Source organism: Panthera leo, chromosome B4, assembly GCF_018350215.1.
Source record: "Panthera leo isolate Ple1 chromosome B4, P.leo_Ple1_pat1.1, whole genome shotgun sequence".
NCBI lineage: Eukaryota > Metazoa > Chordata > Mammalia > Carnivora > Felidae > Panthera > Panthera leo.
In genome coordinates this window covers 134,013,993-134,027,122 of record NC_056685.1, presented here as the reverse complement: position 1 = coordinate 134,027,122, position 13,130 = coordinate 134,013,993, and the positions used below count along the sequence as shown (strand labels likewise).

The 13,130-nt window shown below is 46.7% G+C and overlaps 1 protein-coding gene and 1 pseudogene across 1 annotated transcript in view; both read right to left on the bottom strand.

The window, feature by feature from the left end:
- Window positions 1–13,130, bottom strand: part of ACO2 (aconitase 2) — a 55,764-nt gene that overhangs the window by 40,873 nt on the left and 1,761 nt on the right. The window lies entirely within an intron of this gene.
- On the bottom strand, window positions 1,893–5,277 carry LOC122225181 (annotated as a pseudogene).

Sequence of the window (13,130 nt, the reverse complement as noted above, 5' to 3'; positions counted from 1 at the left end):
GATCACCCATAAGGCCAGCCAACTCAAATATCACAACAACCAAGAAATAGGAAAATTGTTTCCCACACCTGGAACCCAAGTCCTAGGCCTTGTGAAATTCTCATGGGTAAACACTAAGCCCTTATCTAGAAGAGATACTTTCACTAAGCCCTTACTAACCTCTGTTTCCTCTGGAACAAAGGAGCCTAGAGCAGGACTGAGCAGAAACGTCTCTTCAGCAACCTCCCCAGGCCACTAATTCAATAGGATGGGGCCAAGAAGCTCATTTTCTTCCAGAAAGCCTATTCCACTACTGGATACTTCTGATACTTCCCAACCACAACAAACGCCTTTTTTTTTTTTTTTTTTAATATTTTTTTTAAAATTTACTTATTTTGAGGGGCGCCTGGGTGGCTCAGTCGGTTGAGCGGCCGACTTCGGCTCAGGTCATGATCTCGCGGTCCGTGAGTTCGAGCCCCGCGTCGGGCTCTGTGCTGACAGCTCAGAGCCTGGAGCCTGCTTCGGATTCTGTGTCTCCCTCTCTCTGACCCTCCCCCGTTCATGCTCTGTCTCTCTCTGTCTCAAAAATAAATAAACGTTAAAATTTACTTATTTTGAGAGAGACAGAGAGAGCATGGGGAGGGGAGGGAGGAGGAAGGAGGAGGGAGGAGGAAGGAGGAGGGAGGAGGAAGGAGGAGGGAGGAGGAAGAGGGAGGGAGGGAGGGAGGGAGGGAGGGAGGGAGGGAGGGAGGGAGGGAGGCATACAGAATATCCCAAGCAGGCTCTGCACTGTCAGCACAGAGGCTAACGTGGGGCTCATACCCACGAAACCGGGAGATCATGACCTGAGCCGAAATCAAGAGCTGGATGCTTAAACCGTCTGAGCCACCCAGGCGCCCCCCACAACAAATGCTTCTTATACTGACCTGAAACATGCCTGCATCACATCAGAACACAGATTCCAGCACTGGAGACCTGGGCTCAAATCCCGACTCCACCCCCAACAAGCTACGTAACCTCGTGTGGCTGTATTTAGCATCTACACATCCCATCTCTAAGTGGGGATAACCTTCCCAGGCCGCAGTGAGGATTAAGGAGAGCACCTGTGGGAAAGTACCCGGTCCAGTGTCTGACACTCAGCAGGCCTCACTTCCTAGCCCTGCCCTTTGGAACCAGATCAAATGAGCCTGGTCACTCTTCCACACCTCAGCCTTTCCAATCTTTGAAAACCCTAGTCGTGTCTTCAACGCTGTAGGAATCCACACCGCATTTCCTCTGCTGTCAAACAACTCCCTAATTTTACAGTGGGGTGGAAGTCTCCCATAGTAGCCAGATGCCCACAGAACTGTTCTGGAGTATTAAATAGCTGTTAGCTGTCACTCTGCTCCATTCCAGCTACTCTGCTAAACCTTGCTGTACAAAGTTCAGCCTCTCTAACTGCCCCGAAGGCCCAGAGGCCCAGAGACAGAAGTGGCCTGCCCAAGGTCACATGGCTGGGAAGCTACAGAGCCCATGCTCTTCTCGCTGTGCTACAGAAGGTGTCTCAACCTCTGTTCTGGCCCAACAGCCCGCTGCGCTCAGCCCTCGATGGGGGCTCTTAGTCCCAACTGCTGAACCGGACGGAGTGCCTTCGGTGGAGTCTGGCTCCTTGGGTCTTGGCAGTGCCCCCTCCCTTACTGGATGGGATGCAAATCTCTTGGGCTCCAAGGGAGTAAGGGAGCCTCTGCTGATCTTACCTCTACTGACACAGAATTCTTTTTTTTTTTTTTTTGGATGTTTTATTTTATATTTGAGGGAGAGAGAGCGAGCGCACGAGCAGGGGAGGGGCAGAGAGACAGAGACAGAATCTGAAGCAGGTTCCAGGTTCTGAGCTGTCAACACGGAGCCTGATGCGGGGCTTCAACTCACGAGCAATGAGATCATGACCTGAGCCGAAGTCGGACGCTTAACCGACTGAGCCACCCAGGCGCCCCCAGAACAAATTCTGAAGGGGAAACATACCCACAGCAGACCCCACTGGGGAGCCTGGCAAGAAATGAAATGAAAAAAACTGTGCCAGGCAAGGTCACAAAGGCTATCTTATGTCACCTTCCCAACAATTGTGCCAAATGGGATTGTGACAAGTCAGGTTGTCCCTTGTACAGATGAGAAAATGGAGACTCCGACAAATGAAAAAGAAACTCCACTAAAATGTAAGCTCCCTGCAGGCAGAAAACTTGTCTAGTCAGTGAGGCATTTTATTTGTATGACTGTATTACACCCCTGGAAAAAGAATCCCAGGATTTTCCCTCCTGTGTGTTTTCGCCTTGCTTCTTCATGGTCCATGATGCCAGCTGAGGTTGTCAGTACAATGAAACCAAACTGGCAGGACGGGAGCAGATTATTCTGCCATTTTTCTAGATCTTTGAGTTGTACATCAAACCTGGGGCTGATCACTCCACACTTGTTTGACCTGCCTGTGAGGTTCACAACAATTTTCCCAGCTCTGTGATCATCGATGATTTCAAATTCGCCAATGTAACCATGCTTCACCATCACAGTCAGAAATCGGGCGACGACTTTGGAGCATAGCCTAACAAGAACCTGGCGTTTGCCTCTTTTCAGCATTGTTAATGCTCTTGAGAGCATCTGCCAGGACATTCATGCGCACCATTATGGTGGCACGGAAAGAGGACGGGAGGGGCAGGCAAGTGCACGGAGTTACGGAAAAGTTGTCTAGTCAGGTTGCCATGTATACTCAGAGCCTAGAACAATGTCTGACACACAGGAGTTCAAGAAATATTTGGTCATGAAAGAGACAAAGGCAGAGCCATAATTTGAACACAAGCCTCTTCATCGTGCTTTCAAGTTCACGTTTTGAGTGCCTCTAGCAGAGGTGCTGAGCCAGCAGCACCCGTTCATGGAGACAAGCAGAGGAAAAGGGACGCACCTTGTGGCACGTCATGCGCACACCCACACAGAACTCTCGCTTTCCCATCTGGCCAAAGCCAGACATGCTACTCTCTCTTCCCAAAGGACAGAAGTCTTCCCTTGAAACCACTTCTATTCAGAAAACAGTCCAAACCAAAAGGACTGACATTCTCGGACAGGAGGCCAGCCTGGTGGGGCCAGTCTGACCTTTTGTCCATCCTCTGAAGCATGGCACATGCCAGCATTGTCTCAGGGAACCACGGGTTGGTGAGCCCCAGAATGTGGGGCAAGCCAAGGAGAAGTGGCTGAGCTGTGCAAACAGGCTGGGCTCCTGGAGGAGGCCTGGTCTCTTGAGGCAGCTGCTTCAGGGAGAGACAAAGAAGTCACCAGCCCCATTCTGACCTGCAGAGTGCCACTGGGGAAACACTCCAACCCATGCCAAGTAAAAGAAAAGGGCATGCACTCTGGAACTGGATGGATCTGGCTTAGAATCGCAGCTCCCCTGGCTATGGGACCTCGGACAAGATTGTTCACCTCTTTGAGCCTGTTTCCTGTTCTGTAAAATGGGGGTAAAAGAGTGGGATTTTGCGACAATTACAGAGAATGTACCGCTTTGCAAATGCAGAGAAAAAAGTCTGGAATGATAAACGCGAAATTCCTATCAGTGTTTGCCCTTGGGGACTGGAATGGGGAGGAGAGTTACGAATACACCGCATTCTTTGAGGAAAAAATATATGAAAAGCACAGAGCTCAGTTGCTGGGTTCCTGACAGGCATTCAATAAAGGCAAGTTGCTATTACTCAGTTCTCCTTGGAGGATATGCTGCTACTAACACACCGTGTATTACAAAAAGGACCATGGGGTGCCGTTTTCCACCATGTCCCTAGCTCGCAAACGAAGTCCAGGAGCCCGAGAGCAGGCCCCAAGCACAAGGGCAGCACATAGCAGAACTGAAATGGGATTGGAAAGCTCTCATCTATCCACTCATGCTGCCCTTGAATGTCTAACATGACCTATCCAACCTATGCAAGCCCTGTCCAGCAGCAGGGAAACACACTACCTTGTGCGGCAGCACATCTCACCAGGAGGACTTCAAGGTCTCGGTAGAGTAAGACCCCTGGTTCCTCTGACCATGACCCTCAGCGGCCTTCCGGCTCATAGCTGTTAGCTTGTAGCTGCCCAGCTCTTCCTGGCAGGGAAGCCTCAGGCAGGCTCCGTCTAGTGGGCTACACAGGAATGCCTGTCAGTCAGCACCCTCCTAAGAAGCAGCAGCTTCCCACACCTCTGCTGCTTCTAACAAATTTCTCCCACCCCTGGGAGGTGATGCCTGGCACCTCTCCCAAGAATCCAGAGCTAAACGGCTTTCTCCCGCCAGGAGGCAATCAGCTAGCTTGGTTGCTATGCGACTGGCAGGCACAAAAGGAGACGCAGTCCCGTTCAGAGGCTTGGGAAGGGGGCAGGGAGCTGTGTCTCTCCAAGTCACAGTCTCTAAACGGGCTCCAACACGTTCCTTTAAGGAGCTGATAGCTGCACTCATCTGCTTACTCGTCCTTTGCTGCTGGTGTCAGTGGCAGGGACTCCAGGCACACTGTGAACTGCATACAAACCCTGAGCCCTACTCTGGCCCCCGGGGCAACAGCTCTGCACTAACACACTTAGGAAGGGCATCTTCTGCAAGCTCAATAGGCAGCCCGTGAGGCCGACCCACAGCTCAGTCAAGGAATAAAGCTGCCTCTGTGGGACTCTCACCTCTAGCCTCTCCCTCTCGAGTTTGGCTGGTATTTGGGGCAGGAGGCAATGAAGGCCCCCAAATAGGGCGGGACCCAAATGAACCGTGTCCCCTATATCCAGCCTACTCCACAGAGATCTACTTTCTACTCCCTATCCCCGGGAAGTGCTCTGGGCAAAGTTTGGTCGAGTGGTAAAAACCCTGGGTCCTGCAACCAAACGAATGTGCATTCAGAATCTGGCTCTGCTGCGTGCCAGACAAACTACTGAACCTCTGTGGTTCTCAGTTTCATCATGAAAACAGGCTAACGATACCTGCTTCTTATGGGTGTTGTGAAGGCAAACGAGGCAGTCGTTGTAAAATGAGAGTTAGCTCAGTGACCGGGATCTCTGACACCGGCGATAGTGTGGAGCACACTAAACACGCCCCCATGACGCCCAAGTTCCACAATGGCCCACACCCCTTCCCTCCTTGCTTCAGCGTGTTGAGGTTAAGTGACTTCTTCCTCACCAGCATATAAGCTCGTCCACAGGCAGGGCCTTTGTCTTAAACCAGCTCTATAGCTCTCTCAGTGAACAGTAAGAACATGGGGGCGCCTTGGTGGCTCAGTCGGTTGAGTGTCCATCTTCGGCTCAGGTCATGATCTTGCAGCTCGTAGGTTCAAGCCCTGCATCCAGCTCCGTGCTGACAACTCAGGCAGAGCCTGGAGCATGCTTTGGATTCTGTGCCTCCCTCTCTCTCTGCCCCTCCCCCCCCCCCCCCCCCCGGCTCACTCTGTGCATCTCTCGCTCTCTCAAAAATAAACATTAAAAAAAAATTTTTTTTTAAAGAACACCACCACAAATGTCCAGAAGGTGAAGGAACCCAACTACACAGCACTGAAGTGTAGGGGTTAAGGGGGCTCCTGAGACCTCTTTGGTTCCTTGCACAACTGGCCCCAGAATTGAAGCTCCCAAAGCTGTCTCAGACCCTGCAGGGCAGAAGCAGGAATACTCCCCACTAGGCCAAACTTCCCCCAGGACCTGGACTTCGGTGATAAAAATACAACAAGTGCAATTCTAAAGCTCATTTTCCCAATGTTGCCCTTCAATTTAGAGAACAAAATCAGGAAGCCAACAGATTCATTTCTGCCTCTTCTCCCAACTCTTTTTTAATTTTTTTTTTAACGTTTATTTATTATTGACAGAGTGACACAGAGTATGAGCAGGAGAGGTGTAGAGAGAGGGAGAGACACGGAATCTGAAGTAGGCTCCAGGCTCTAGGCTGTCAGCACAGAGCCCGACGCAGGGCTCGAACTCACAAACTATGAGATCATGACCTGAGCCGAAGTTGGATGCTTACCCGACTGAGCCACCCAGGTGCCCCCTCTTCTCCCAACTCTTACAGAAGCACCAAAAGGTTTTCCTGAACTACTACATACCCGAACTCCATGGAGATTAGGGGAGGAACAAGCAGTTTCCTTACAGCCAGTATTTTTTTAAACGTAAGAGCTCAGGAAAAATGCCAAGGCAATGGAGGCTATAAGCCATCTCAAGAGCTGGAGACTGAGACCAACTTTCACCAAGCACCCGTACCTGGCACCAGATTTGCCCTATTTACTTTTTTTTTTTCAAGTTTACTTATTTATTGAGAGAAACAACAAACCAGCAGGGGAGGGGCAGAGAGAGGGGGGACAGAGATAAGAAATGGGCTCCGTGCGGACAGCAGCGACCCCGATGTAGGGCTCAAATCCATGAACTGTGAGATCATGACCTGAGCCACCCAGGCGCCCCCTGCACTAGGTACTTTATACACACAGTCCTACTATTGATCCCATTTACAGCTGTACCAAAAAACCATAAAATACCTAGGAATAAACCCAACCAAAGAGGTGGAAAATCTATACACTGAAAAGTATAGAAAGCTTATGAGAGAAATTGAAGAAGACACAAAAAAAACGGAAAAAGATTCCATGCTCCTGGATAGGAGGAACAAATATTGTTAAAATGTCGATATTACCCAAAGCAATCTACATATTCAATGCAATCCCTAACAAAATAACACCAGTATTCTTCACAGAGCTAGAACAAATAATCCTAAAGTTTGTATGGAACCAGAAAAGACCCCGAATAGCCAAAGCAATCTTGAAAAAGAAAACCAAAGCAGGAGGCATCACAATCCCGGACTTCAAGCTATACTACAAAGCTGCAATCATCAAGACAGTATGGCACTGGCACAAAAAGACACTCAGATCAATGGAACAGAATGGAGAACCCAGAAATGGACCCACAAACGTATGGCCAACTAATCTTTGACAAAGCAGGAAAGAACATCCAATGGAATAAAGACAGTCTCTTCAACAAGTGGTGCTGGGAAAACTGGACAGCGACATGCAGAAGAATGAACCTGGACTGCTTTCTTACACCATCCACAAAAACAAACTCAAAATGGATGAAAGACCTCAATGTAAGACAGGAAGCCATCAAAATCCTCGAGGACAAGGCAGGCAAAAACCTCTTTGGTCTTGGTGGCAGCAACTTCTTACTCAACGTGTCTCTGGAGGCAAGGGAAACAAAAGCAAAAATGAACTACTGGGACCTCATCAAAATAAAAAGCTTCTGCACAGCGAAGGAAACAATCATCAAAACTAAAAGGCAACCGACGGAATGGGAGAAGATTTGCAAATGACACGTCAGATAAAGGGTTAGTATCCAAAATCTATAAAGAACTTATCAAATTCAACACCCAGAAAACAAATAATCCAGTGAAGAAATGGGCAAAAGACATGAATAGACACTTCTCCAAAGAAGACATCCAGATGGCCAGTCGGCACATGAAGTATGCTCCACATCATTCATCATCAGGGAAATACAAATCAAAACCACCATGAGATACCACCTCACACCTGTCAGAATGGCTAACATTCACAACTCGGGCAACAACAGATGTTGGCGAGGATGCGGAGAAAGAGGATCTCTTTTGCACTGTTTGTGGGAATGCAAGCTGGTGCAGACACTCTGGAAAACAGTATGGAGGCTCCTCAAAAATCTAAAAATAGACCTACCCTACGACCCAGCAATTGCACTACTAGGTATTTATCCAAGGGATACAGGTGTGCTGTTTCGAAGGGACACACACACCCCAATGTTTATAGCAGCACTATCAACAATAGCCAGAGTATGGAAAGAGCCCAAATGTCCATCAATGGATGAATGGATAAAGAAGATATAAGGGGCGCCTGGGTGGCTCAGTTGGTTAAGCATCCGACTGCAGCTCAGGTCATGATCGCACGGTTTGTGAGGTTTGAGCCCCGCATCGGGTTCTGTGCTGACAGCCTGGAGCCTGTTTCCGATTTTATGTCTCCCTCTCTCTCTGCACCTCCCTGGCTCAAGCTCTGTCTCTGTCTCTCAAAAACAAATTAATTAATTAATTAATTAATTAATTAATTAATTTTGGGGCACCTGAGTGGATCAGTTGGTTAAGCACCCGACTTTGGCTCAGGTCATGATCTCTTAGTTCATCAGTTCGAGCCCCACATCAGGCTCTGACCTGACAGCTTGGAGCCTGAAGCCTGCTTCAGATTCTGCATCTCCTTCTGACACTGGCCCGCTCCTTCTCTGTCTCTCAAAAATAAACATTTAAGGGGCGCCTGGGTGGCTCAGTCGGTTAAGCATCCGACTTCAGCTCAGGTCGTGATCTCGCGGTCCGTGAGTTCGAGCCCCGCGTCGGGCTCTGTGCTGACCACTCGGAGCCTGGGGCCTGTTTCAGATTCTGTGTCTCCCTCTCTCTGACCCTCCCCCATTCATGCTCTCTCTCTGTCTCAAAAATAAATTAAAAAAACGTTAAAAAAAATTTTAAAAAAAATGAACATTTAAAAAAAAAGATGATATGGTATATATGTGTGTGTGTACACACACACACACACACACACACGATGGAGTATCACTCGGCAATCAAAAAGAATGAAATCTTGCCATTTGCAACTACATGGATGGAACTGGAGGGTATTATGCTAAGTGAAATTAGTGAGAGAAAGACAAATATATGACTTCACTCATATGAGGACTTTAAGAGACAAAACAGATGAACATAAGGGAAGGGAAACAAAAATAATACAAAAACAGGGAGGAGGACAAAGCATAAGAGACTCATAAATATGGAGAACAGAGGGTTACTAGAGGGGTGTGGGAGGGGGATGGACTAAATGTGTAAGGGGCATTAAGGAATCTACTCCTGAAATCATTGCTGCACTACATGCTAATTTGGATGTAAATTCAAAAAAATAAGTAAACATACACACAGCCCTACTTAATATTCACAATTATCCTGAGAGGCAGAAGGTACTATGCCCATTTTACAGATGAGGAAACTGAGGCTCTAGTATGTTAATTATCTTGTCCATGGTCTCACAGCAAAGGTGGAATTCTAGACCAGGCTCCAAAATTGGTGTCCTTTCTTCTGACCCAAATTTTGCAGAATGAACCCAAGAAAACCATTATCCATGCTTTTTAGGGCCCCCAAAATAAAGAACAGAGTCTACAGGTTCATTCAGAAATAACGTGAGGAAAAATTCTGCCCCTATCCTCAATGTTAGAAAGGGCCTGTTCCTTAAAAAATAAAGACAAGTAAAAAAAAAAAAAAAAAAAAAAAAAAAAATTAAGGGCCTATTCCTACTACAACAACAGAAACTATTCACAAATTTTTACAGTGTATCAGAGTTGGCCTTCTGGACCCTTCTTAATGGGAGGGTAGCTATTAAGAGTCCCATTTTTTTTAATGTTTATTTATTTTTGAGAGAGAGTGTGAGCAGGGGAGGGGCAGAAAGAGAGGGGGACAGAGGATCTGCGGTGGGCTCTACGCCGACAGTAGCAAGCCTGAGCACGATGTAGGGATCGAACTCACGAACCATGAGATAACGACTTGAGCCAAAGTTGGACGCTTAACTAACTCAGCCATCCAGGGGTCCCAATAGCCCCATTTTGCAGATGTGTAACCTGAGGGCCACAGAGGGCTGAAACCCTGCCTGAAGATATGATAGATAAGGATAGATAAGTCTGTCACAGAGGAAGTCTCTCTCAGGTTCCTGATGTTCCTTGCAAGGCTTTTTAAAAAGTGCCAGTAGCCTCCATGTGGTCCCTCCCCTCTTTCATACGCAAAGGCCCAAAGCCTACCACTACCTTTCTAAACAGGTGCAGGGAAAAACAAGTCAAAGAAAGCTAGAGCCAACAAAGAGGCGGTTCAAGCATCAACACTCACTTGGAAGTATGAACCAGATAGCCCTCCGGGAGACACGAGGCACCAGAAAAAGGCCAGAAATAGAACAGGGCTCACTTCAGAAATGACGCTCATACTCAAGTGAGGGACCCTGGACAAGACACTTGACCCCATCCAGCTTCCTCACCTGTGAAATTCAGGTACTGTTGAGAGCTGATGGAAGGTCGAAAATTTGTAAACAAGCTTTAGCCATGTTACAAGGACTATGCAAACACGTGACCAACAAATTCAACTACCCTCAGGTGCTTAGACCACAAACCTAGGAGTCATCCTTAATTATTCCTATCCCTCACATGCTACATCCAATCCATCTGCCTCCAAAATATCTCCACTACCAGAACCCTAGTCCCAGACACCATCACCACTCCCTGGATGATTCCAACAGCCTGCACTGGTCTCCCTGCCTCCTCTTTGTCCCTCTGTGGTCCACCACCCATTCAACAATCCAAATGACTTTCTTCAACCATAAATCAGATCCTGTCGCTCCCTGGCTTCAAACCTTTGTGTGTGTGGGGTGGGGAGCGTGGGGGAACAAAACTTTCCAGCGGATTTTCATTCCACTTGGGAGTAAAACCAAAGCCTACATGACCTTCCTCTCCTCTCAACACCTCAGCCACACTGGCCTTATTTTTTCTTTAAGATTTTTAGGGGTGCATGGGTGGTTCAGTCAGTTAAACGTCCGACTTCAGCTCAGGTCATGATCTCACCATATGCGAGTTTGAGCCCCACATCGGGTTCTATGCTGACAGCTCAGAGCCTGGAGCCTGCTTCGGATTCTGTGTGTGTCTCTCTCTCCATCCCTCCCCCACGCACATGCACTCTCTCTCTCTTTCTCGCTCACTCTCTCTCTCTCTCTCAAAAGTAAACAAACATTAAAAAAAAAAAAAGATTTTATTTTTAAGTAATCTCTACACCCAACTTGAGGCTCAAGCCCACAAGCCCGAGATCAAAAGTCACACCCTCCACCAACAGGCCAGCAAGGGACCCCAACACTCGCCTTATTTCTTATCAACACACCAAGTTCATATATACATCAGGTGCTTTGCACATGCTGCTCAGACTTGAAATCTCTCCTCCCAAAATACTGAAGGGCTGCCTTCTTATCATCTAAGTATTGGCTCAAATGTCACCTCTTCTGAGGGCCTTCCCCAACTACCCCAGTTAAAGCCGTGTCACATCCCCACCCTTACCCTCTCTACCACACAATCCTACTTGCCTTCCTGGGAGCACTTAGTAGCTACATTTTTTTATTTGTCTACTTGTTTTTTTTCTGTCTCCCCAAAAGTACAATATAAGCTCCACTCTTCTTGTTCACTATTACACTCCCAGTGTCTAGGCATACGTTCAATAAACATTTTGGACGCAGCTGGCTCAAAAGTCCAGTGTGCTTTCCCAGTTCTCAAGATGATTGCTCTATTCCTTCTGCCCAAATTGGAGATTGGAAATTTGTTTACTCATCCATTCAATCATTCATCCATTTACTCAACTCAAATCAACTGGTGACTACAGGACAGGACACCCAAGACGATACTACAGTGACATATAACTTAGAATGACCTGTTTCATAATCCCCAAGGTTTTTTTTTCTTAACACAGCACTTTATCGAGAACTTAACTTCTGCTAAATATGGCAAACTCTTCTATAGTTAACTGTCATCTCAGATTTACATGCGAGAGGTTATAGGACTTCCTCAAGGTCACATGATGAGAACTCAGCACCCTAGTACCTCAAGGCAAAACCAAACACCTAGAAAATGTATTTGCAAGTGGCCAACCTCTTTTATTTACCATCCATAGTCATGGGCACAAGAATAAAAAATAAACACCAGAGAGTTAATGTGGCTTTTTCAAAATCTTCACCTCTGTTTTCCTCACTGCTTCTAACCCTACTACCTGGTGGCAGGCACTGTTAAATAGTAGACCACTCTCAACTTAAGGAGATCTGTTCTCGCGTTACGAAGCATTAACGTTACCCTGGTTGACAAGCTGAGTCTTGATGTCAAAGGGAAGCAGTATAGTGCAGGTGCTAGGACTTCAGCTCAGGAATCAGAAAGGTACAAATTCAAATCACACCTGCTGTGGACTGGTGATAAAGCAAGTTTATTTCATCTTACTTAATAATTAATTACACAGCACTAACTAGATATAGGCAAGGGTCTAAATACTTTGCAACTATGGTATGATAACTAGACAAGCCAGATGTACTATCATTATTCGTATCTTACAGGTGAGGAAACACGCACACAAAGTAACCTGCCCAAAGCATTAGAGTCAGCATTCGAGACCAGATAGTGTGAGGCCAGAAACTATGTTCTTAACCATTATACTGTGTTTCTTCTCTAGTCCTGTTTCAACAGGTCTGTCTTATCTCACAGGATCATGTGAGATTACTGGCACACAGTAGGGTAAACGTTATCTACTCTTAGTGGTAGTAAATGCCATTATTCTATTATTTATTTTCACCTTTGGTCCAGCCAAGGACAGAAGAAAAATATTTTGCCTGAGAAAGACCTCCAAGGCCATCTGCAGTAAAATACATTAGAATACAGAAGTTCCATGAAAAGGGGAACTGTGCTTCGCCTATCATTGTATCCGAAGCAAGTAGTAGGTATCAATAAGTATGCAGTGAATGAGGTAGGAATAAATTGAATGCATGGACAGGGTCCTGCAGACACAACAACTAAGGTAGTACCATCACCTCTCAAATGTAGCTAAACATAAAAGAGGTAAATTTACAAGGCTCTCAGAGGACAGTGTTAACTAGCCATTACTTAAGACAGCCTGGGGGCGCCTGGGTGGCTCAGTTGGTTAAGCGTCCGACTTTGGCTCAGGTCATGATCTCGCGGTCCATGAGTTCGAGCCCCACGTCGGGCTCTGTGCTGACAGCTCAGAGCCTGGAGCCTGTTTCGGGTTCTGTGTCTCCCTCTCTCTCTGACCCTCCCCCGTTCATGCTCTGTCTCTCTCTGTCTCAAAAATAAACGTTTAAAAAAATTGTTTTTAAATAAAAATAAATAAATAAATAAATAAATAAATAAATAAATAAATAAAAGACACCCTGGCTATTGAGAGGCAGTGCGGTACATAATGTCGTTCACTCATTTTAGGTGAATGAACAAACAAGGACACCTGGATTTTAATCCTCACTCTGCTACTGTAAGTTACCTAGGCTCTCAAGGTCTTGGATTATCCATCTGTAAAAGAGGAAGCAGAACTATATGATGACCATAAACAAAAATATCACATGTTCTTATTTCATAAC